Source organism: Callospermophilus lateralis, unplaced genomic scaffold, assembly GCF_048772815.1.
Source record: "Callospermophilus lateralis isolate mCalLat2 unplaced genomic scaffold, mCalLat2.hap1 Scaffold_82, whole genome shotgun sequence".
Taxonomy (NCBI): Eukaryota; Metazoa; Chordata; class Mammalia; order Rodentia; family Sciuridae; genus Callospermophilus; species Callospermophilus lateralis.
Genome location: NW_027516260.1, coordinates 7596497 through 7606107, shown reverse-complemented (window position 1 = coordinate 7606107; position 9611 = coordinate 7596497). Strand labels below are relative to the sequence as shown.

The window sequence follows — 9611 nt, the reverse complement described above, 5'->3', positions numbered from 1 at the left end:
AGAAGGATTGAGGGGCTAGTGAATAAGGTGAAGATGAAACAGGGTTTATTGTGTGTTGTGGTTTTGGTGGTGGGTATGGTAAGGGGAGAGGGAGAGGGGTACCTAAACCATTCTTTTTATTGTGAAAATTTCAAACACATATAAATTTTAAAACAGGAAGAGGCATACACATTTACTAACACCTACAAAATGTGTCCAAAATTAAGAGGAACTAAGTTTTGATAGGGATCTAATTTGCTGTGGTTCAGGGATTCACTTAAATTTCATTAAACCCTTTGTTTTCTCATTTGTCCAAAGAGAGCTTGGAGATTGTAATACTACATTTCTAGGCAACTGACTACAATTAATATCATGTAGATATTTTTAAGCATTTGCTTTTAAATAAAGATTAAATTGGTGGTATTCACTTATATTTCAAAATATGTTTTCCACAATATATTTCAGATTTAAGACAGGATAAAAGTTTTAAGTTTAAGTGTTCTTAAATATTGACAGATAACTATCAAACAATATTTTCTAATGGTTACTTCCAACATTTTTCCTAATACTGTCTTTTCTATTTAAAACTTTTTAAATTTGTCTCCATAATAGTTAATAAATGCATTAACATACTTAGTTACAAATTAAGGCAAAATATATTGCTCTCTAGAAACTTTAATAATTCAAAACATAGAGTAGAGTATTGTATTTCATACAATATATAGCACAGTTTACCACAGATTTTATATATCTGCTTTCTATTTTTTAAATGAATGAAAAGTTTTCAATAACTTGAATTTTGAGAAAACAAGTTTAATTAAGATTACTACCAAGTTATGATTTAATATTTATCAGATGTTTAAATATACAAACCGTGATAGAAAATTTTAAAACTTGTAAATAGTTGGCCTTACAAAATTACAACACACTGTAAATACGTTCCTCCCACATTTTATACAAACTACATGATTTTGATATACAAAGATTCTGTTTTTACACTGACAATGTACAACCGAGATTATTTACAATGAAAAAAGTATATAAACCACAATTTAACATTCTGCTACTGGCAGCCACTATAAGAGGTAGCTTTAATTAAATGAAATGAACAGAAACCATGTTACCCAACTTGTGTTGTAAAAATAATTTACATAAGATAAAAATTCTTTATATGCACAGTATGTACAGTTTAATTATTAAACTGTAATCTAGCTTAATTTTTTTAGTATATCCAGGATAATAATATGGCAGTAGGTTTGCTATTTAGTACATTGTTCAAAAAACATATTGAGCAATTATAACTTTAAGACTCCACAAAAAAGCATGGCAGAAGACCCTATATGAGAATCAGGTAAAATTTTTAATTTTCAAAGACATAGGACTAAACCTTATCCTTCCCCCTCCCCCCCCCCACTTAATGATATGTCTGTCTAGTGTAACAAGAACTCAGCATATGAACTATTGAATAGATTTTTTTGTAAGTCATGGTATGGGAAAATGTTATAGAAGCTTCCAAGTAATAACATAAGTTTAAGAGAATCCAGTTCACTAAGAAATAAATTTAAGTGCTTTGTGTTATATTTATTTTCAGCTTCCTCCAATTAAAAAAAATGACCCCAGTTTACTTTTTGTATAATCCATACTGTAAATAGATGACATAAGAACAAAACTGGAAAATATCAGTAGAACCAATGATATTAAGAAGCATTCATTAATGGGAACATTACATGGAGCCATCAAATCCCTTAGGTACTATTAAAATCTCATTAGTAAGTAGTGTAGCCAAAACTACTTAAACTAACACATCAATTAGCCATTTATTTTGTACTAGTAATATAATTGCAAAACACTGAAAATCATGGTAAGCATAATAAAGCAATGTAAAATGACCCCAAACAAATGTACTGATTTTTTTATTCTAACAGCTGTTAATATGGTTTTTAAAACATCTTCAGGTTTATATAGATTTATAAAGCAATTGAACAAAATTTGTGATTCTCATGTAAAAGTGGAAATAGAAAACAATGATACCTATGGGTACTCTCACAGTTCTACTTGGGAGACAATCCCTTTTTTGGCCCTGTAGTAAGTTGTCCTGAGATTAATGATCAAATATTAAGTAAAATTAGCAAGACGTTTTTGTCAGTTATATAAAGTCACATTTTGAACTACCTTTTTTAAAAATATTAACAGCTGTCCTTTATCTTGTGCTTAATTCAGAAATAGGTATAAATTTGCTCCTTATGGATCTAAAAAACCTAAAAGTTATATTGCTATACCACACCCAAAATCCTTTTCAAGTTCTGTTTTAAATAGGCCACCATTCCTTGGACATTGCATTTTTCACCAATTAATAATTTAGGCACCTGTTCTTTGAAAAATATCAGATTTGAGAAATAAACTGCCACCTTCCCTTCTATGTGACACCAGGCAGTGATTACAGAAGTGCTTCCCAGATGAAAGAACAGAATAGGGTTCACTCTATAAACACTGTGAATTTGGTTGATGGGGGAAACAGTTACAAACACAGTAGTTCAGTCTTTACCTCTTGGTAGATCGCTTTTTTTTGTTTGTTTGTTTTATTTTTTTAATTTTTTTTGCCATTTCACCAAGATTTTATTAAGTTCACTTAAATTAGTTTTTCTTTTTGATTGGTATTGTTTTATTTTTATTTTTTATTGGTTGTTCAAAAATTACAAAGCTCTTGACATATCATATTTCATACATTAGATTCAAGTGGATTATGCCTCTTGGTAGATTGTAAGCATAGCACACCAAAGGGAATCCTGGACTCTGATAGAAGCAGGCTTGTCCACACACCTGCACTTGGTCAGAACTGTCTGAGATAAAGGAGTCTTCTTCATCTGCATAGTCAGAGTGGGCTGACTGTGTGCCACAATCAGACCAATATTTCACTGGTCTTTGGCAAGAAGCCACTGCCAATGCAGGACAGCTATGTGATTTTATTAAGTGTTTGCATGATACTGGTTTTGTCAAAAGAAAAGATTCACAGCAGTCACATACAGTCAGGTTACCCTGCAAGTGTGAGTACATGCCACAGTCATAGTAGAAATCCTGTTCCACACAACCACCTTGGCTACTGATGGAAACTGAAACTGATCCACTTTTCTTGGTAATGTGTCACTTCAGTAACTTCCAGTCTTCTTTAAATTTTGGATTGAAGAAAACATACAGGACCAGATTAAGGCAAGCAGGCAATGGGAAAAATATCAGAGTAACAGACTACATTATTTCAGGACTGATAGAGATTGTAGTGGTAAATGGTGCAAATGAGAAAAATGCAACAGGGCAAAAAAAGATGGAATTGATGAAAATTAGCCAAGCAACATGCTTAATCATGCTAGATTGTGAGTTTTCTGAGAGGTCTTCTTTTTCCAAGTTGCAGTAAAGTTTAGTGTAGATGATGGCCATTAATAAAAATGCTAGTGAGTTTAACAGCACTAAAATCACAGTAAATCCTAATGATGGCGTCTCTCCTGTGGGAAATGGCAAGCACAAGGGTGATGCAGAATATTCCCCTCTATGGAAAAGGGGGAAACCGCCTGATACTTCAGCACCCAGAAAAGCAAAATGGGCCGCAATCCGGAACTGCTTGAGATGATTGCTTTTCCCATTTTTCATGATATTTTTTGCAGATAACCTTCTTTTAACAGCTGCTAACATTAATAAATATATGGCACTTTCTGAGGAAAAAAATGTAAGGAACACAGCTGCTTTGCAGCCACTGCCAGTCTCCCACCAAATGCCAAATTTAGCAAATCTGCCCCAGGATACGACATCAAGAAAAGTTAAGATGCCAGTATAGATTCCCATGAATAAGTTAGACACAGAAATCAAGCCTATGAACAACTTGGAGGAAGGGAGTGATGTACAAGATGTGAAGGTTTTTAAAATGACTAGCAGGTTGAAAAACAATGCAACTAAGAAAATGAACCACATGGTGGGACGTATCATCCAGCTTCCCAGTAAATATTCACGGGGCTTAAAAGCACCTAACATTAAAAAGAAACAGAAACATGAAAGACAATTTAGAAAATACCATATTTTATTTAATATTCTTGATAGAATGACTAATGATGGTTGAATCTAGAATAAATCACCTACCTAATTGAATTGAACCAAACTGAAAAAAAAATATTGCTTTTAAGATATTTCAGTCACAGACTAGGCTACTTTAAAAATTAAGCAGCTTAATATCTTGGGGTAGCTGGCACACACCTATAATCCCAGGGACTGAAGAGGTTTAAGCAGGAGGGGATGGCAAGTTCAAGGCCAGCTTCATCAAATAAGCAAGATCCTGTCTCAAACTAAAAACATAAAAAGGGCTCCAGGGAGGGTACTTAGTAGTAAAGCTCCCCAGGGTTCAATCACCAGTACTGAAACAAAACATAACCAGGATAACTTTCTTTTATTATTTGGTAAGGCCATATAGAGATATTTCCAAGAAATTTTCTACATTTTCTTTTACTTTATTCTTTTTTTAAATATTTTTTTTAGTTGTGAATGGACACAATATCTTTTTTTTTATGTGGTGCTGAGGATTGAACCCAGTGCCTCACACATGCCAAGCAAGCACTCCACCACTGAGCTATAACCCCAGCCCTCTACTTTTCCTTATACTAAATATACAAAGCACAGTATCTACCAAATAAAGTTACTTAAAATATTGAGGGTCTGGAATCAGATGGTTCATAACTTGCTACTCTTACCTTAAAAAAGCCACTTAAGCCTAATAAGTTGCATTTTCTGATATGTAGATAATAATGCCTACTTAATACAGTTGACTGCTTAAGTAAATTTGCATACATAAATACTTAAGCAGGCTTCTGGGCACATACGGGAACTTTAGTAAATATTAGCTTTTTTTTCTTCCTTCCTTATCCCTATGTACTTCATTTTTAAAAAAAATATTCATATTAGTTGTTGATGAACATTTATTTGTTTGTTTGTTTGTTTATATGTGGTGCTGAGAATTGAACCCAGTGCCTCCAACATGGCAAAAGCTTTACCATTTACCACTGAGCCATAACCCCAGCTCTCTATATATTTTATAACTGTATATGTATGTATATACACAGATTTGTAACATTTTAAACCCAGTTTCTTATGGCATTTAACAGCAAACTGCTGAAGTTGGTTATGGTAGATAATCAATGTTAAATATTCATACAAAGCTTGGCACAAAACAAAACCCCTATATAATAGTAAAACATATATATATATATATATATATATATATATATATATATATATATATATATATATACACACACACACACACACACACACACATACTTATATACATACATATATAGGATCGCAAGAATGCACTTAGTAGCTGAATTGCTGGTTCTAATAACTGACTTTGACATGCTGGTAATGTCGCAAATAAAAAATATTTCATTTATAATTAGGAAGTGAAAATGTTTGACTATAAAGAGCAAGATAACTATGTATTATGATTGCCTAAAAGATGTTTTAACTTTCCGAACTGTCATGAAATTTGACATATACAATAGAACTACAGTTCTGCATCATTTATCTGATTTTCAATGAACACAAAATTTTTAGTCAAATTTCTTTTCACTCTGAACCGTCAGGAAGTGCTAGAATGAAAGTTCTTTCTCACATTTTATTTGCGGGGAGGGTAGTATAGGGACTAACCCCAGGGGTGTTCTACCACTAAAGTATATACCCAGCCTTTTTCACTTTTTATTTGGAGACAGGATCTCTCTAAATTGGCAAGGGTCTCATTAAGTGGCTGACACTGGCCCTGCACTTGCAGTCCTCCTGCCTCAGTCTCCAGAATGAACCCGATTATAGATGTGTCCAGTACTACAAAAATGCTGTTTCCTGCCAGGCAAAATGGCACACATCTATAATCCCAGAGGCTCTGGAGGCTGAGGCAGGAGGATCATGGATTTAAAGCCAGCCTCAGCAACTTAGCAAGGCCTTAAGCAACTCAGTGGAACCCTGCCTCTATAAATAATATATATAAAAAAGGGCTGAGACTGTGGCTCAATGGTTAAGCACCCCTGGGTTCAATCCCCAGTACCACCATCCCCTCCAAAAAGTATGTTGTTTCCTTCTCACTGATCATCAGTTCTGTGTAAAATCTCCAACACTTGAATCATTCATGGGAAAAAGAGTAAAGTGCACTCCTAACTGTCAAAAATTAATATCTGCACAATAAAATAAATTACATAAATGATTCATGCTAGTTGCACTTACTCATCTGTTAAAATTAAGTTTGTTCTCCTTCTCCACACAAGGAAATGGGTTAAATATTCAAAGCATACATACATAGACCCTTAAGAAGCTCACAATTCAGCATCAGTTATTAGTGAATTCACAGCGCTGATGATTCTAAGTTATAAAATTAATGGCCAACCCAGGCATGGTGGCACACACCTGCAATCCGAGTGGCTCAGGAAGCTGAGACCAGAGGATTGTGAGTTCAAAGCCAGCCTCAGCAACACTGAGTTGCTAAGCAACTCAGTGAGACCCTGTCTCTAAATAAAATATTAAATAGGGCTGGGGATGTGGCTCAGTGCCTGAGTGCCCCTGAGTTGAATCCCTGTTACCCCGTCACCCTCCCTACCCCCAAAATTAATGGCCAGGTCATCCTGTGACATCATACTAATAGGAATCTGTTTGGTAGCACCTGATTTAACAAAAAATATTTAAAATCTTGCCTTTATGGTAAAAGTATAAATCAAAGTTCTCTGGTAGGCAAAGCAGAATATGACATTACAATCAAGTAAACATTGGAATCATTTAATAACTTTCCTAAAACTACAACTTCAATGAATTAAATAAGAAATAATAGACAAGATTGCATTTAAAAAAATTATAGGTCCATGCTTATAATCCCAGTGGCACAGGATGCTAAGGCAGGAGGATCACAAGTTCAAAACTAGCTTCAGCAACTTAGTGAGGCCCAAAACAACTTAATGAGACCCTTCCTCAAAATGAAAAAGTAAGACAGGTTGGTGATGTGGCTCAGTGGTTAAGAAACCTTGGATTCAATCAATACCCAAAAATAAAATGAAATAATAATAATAATAATAATAAGAAGAAGAAGAAGAAGAAGAAGAAGAAGAAGACTGGGGACAAAGCTCAGTAATAAAGCACAAGCTTTGCATTTTGGAGGCCCTGGATTCAATCCCTGGCACTACAATAAATAAAGAATAATATAAAAACAAAAAAATTATGGACCTGTGACTTACTTCAGAACTAGTTCTAGACCTAAAGGACCATCAAGAAATTCCCTCTCCAACTTGATGTACATGACCCTCCCCTGCAAGAGCTTGTTAATATGCAGATTCTGATTCAGTGGTATGAGCTTGAGATTCTGCAAGAGATGCTGGTACACTGACCACACTATGAATCAGAAGGCCTTACAGGATCATCTAGCCCCACTCTTATAAAATAGAAATAACATCCATCGCCAGGAAGATTAGATATATTTGCCCAATGTTTACTTAAAGTAAAATATTACAGCCAAATGGGTTGATCATTACCTGTTGGGGGTGTACAATGGATAATTATTTGACTATGCTCTTCATTTTCAGCAGTGCTGGTGACATTTGCTGCATCAGTGGTACATGAATATACAACAAAGTATGTTGAATTAAAAGTGGGCAGCTCAAAAGAACCAAATGTTCCCACAATTTTCTCTCCCCTGCATGATGTTAAAGTTCATTGTATACAAATGTGGCTTGATAACACATTAAATATGCCAGTAACACAGGAAAGGCCATTTTTCTCACAGACCTCATATTTATCCTTCCCAAACTGATTACAACACATGCATTTTGATTAATGCCTTAGGGAGTGTTCTGTTTCTAAAGGTTCATGTACTTGCCTTTTTTCTTTGTCACACTATGGTATCTTGAAGGCTGTTATCTTCTATGTTTAAATTTGCATAAGAGTCACAGCCCCAAAATGCACAGCACTGATAAGCATATGGTACTGATAAAGACCTGGGGGAAAAATGTAAAATAAACTCTGAGTAGCAACTTCATAGACATAATTTTGTTTTGTAAAAAGCATTTTAATCTTTGAAAAACCCCAACCTACGTGTCAGAAAAGTCTAAGTATCATATAATTTAGTCTTGACAATTTATCCTCTAGGAACCTTATCTATGTTATACACTCTGGTAAAGCTCATAAAAATGATCATAAATATACACCACAAACTTTCTCCCTTTCAATGAGGTGTCTCTTATGAAAGGTGAATGCAAATCAAGTATATATAAAGTTTCATAATAATACTGCAATTTAAAGTAAAACTGTTGCCAGGTGCAATGACACAGGCCTATAATCCAAACTGTCATATCTAAAACAGTTTTTTTGGTCAATGATTTCTCCAGCCCTAACAATGATTCTATGGGGTGCCTGACATCCTCTCATGAAATACCATTTCTACTTAAAGCAGGTAGTATTTCTACCCCCAAACACTGGCTTTGGCTTCTCATAAGCCAAAGCCCATTAGAGCCCAGGATATTTTGGGGAAACATGCTAGAGACAGTGGTACAAGAAATTTATCTGGTTTAAGAGAGAGCCCCGGGCAGATGAGGTGGCACATGCCTGTATTCCCAGCTACTTGGAAGGCTAGGCTAGGAAGATGGCAAGCTTAAAGTTAGCCTATACAACTTAGTGAGACCATATCTCAATATAAATCCTTTTTAAAAGGGCTGGAGATGTAGCTTAGTGGTAGATTGCACATGCAAGATCCTTGTTCAATCCCCATACTCATATATTATATATATGAGTATATATATATATATATATATATATATATATATACACATACATACATACATACATACATACATAATACAGACTATTATCTGTCACTATGCTTCCAGTTATGTAAAACAAAGCTTAAAAAACCTCTAAAGATGTGGCCCAGGGTCAAAATAGTTCGTCCATGGCTGAATTGGACTCCAGATCCAGGCTTTTATCTATCTAGGGCCCAAGGCCTTGACTGATTCATTTAAGGCCCCTGCTTCTCTTTCAGTTTTCTCTCTTTTCTCCCTTTATCTTGAACCATGTATTCTGGCTGCATTAAACTGCCTGTCACTGCAGGCCCACACCATGCTACTTACTACACACTACAGTGCTTTGACTCCTGCTGTTGTGTCTGTCTGGCATGCCTTACTTCAATTCTCACCACCTTGTTTCTGAACCCCAGCCAGGTCATTGAATACGTGATTGGGTTACCCAATCCCTGGTGCTATGACTGCCCCCATGAGCACATTCCTTTACTGGCTCACTGAGCACCTCTATCATTAGATTCCAGTTGGGTCTCAGTTTCTTTTCTCTGAGTCATGTAACTAGCATTGGGGACACTGTGCTAAAGCACCATCCATAGCCCCATGCATGCTTATTACTTCAGCTAAATCAAATCCCTGCAACCCAGAAGAAAGATCCTTCCAACAAGACCACACAGTATCATATTTATGAAAGGCCTTTGTTTTCTTGTAGTTTTGTGATCACTGTACAATTCTCCACCTTTGTGAATCTCAGTTGTCAGATGTAAAATGGACTAATGGGAGTACCTGCCTCACAGTTGTGAGAATTTATTAAGATGAAAACTTAAGTGT

General features: G+C 35.2%; 1 pseudogene; it reads right to left on the bottom strand.

Moving 5' to 3' along the window:
- Window positions 1-2691: 2691 nt before the first annotated feature.
- LOC143641009 (leucine-rich repeat-containing G-protein coupled receptor 4-like) lies at window positions 2692-9257 on the bottom strand (annotated as a pseudogene).
- Window positions 9258-9611: the final 354 nt, after the last annotated feature.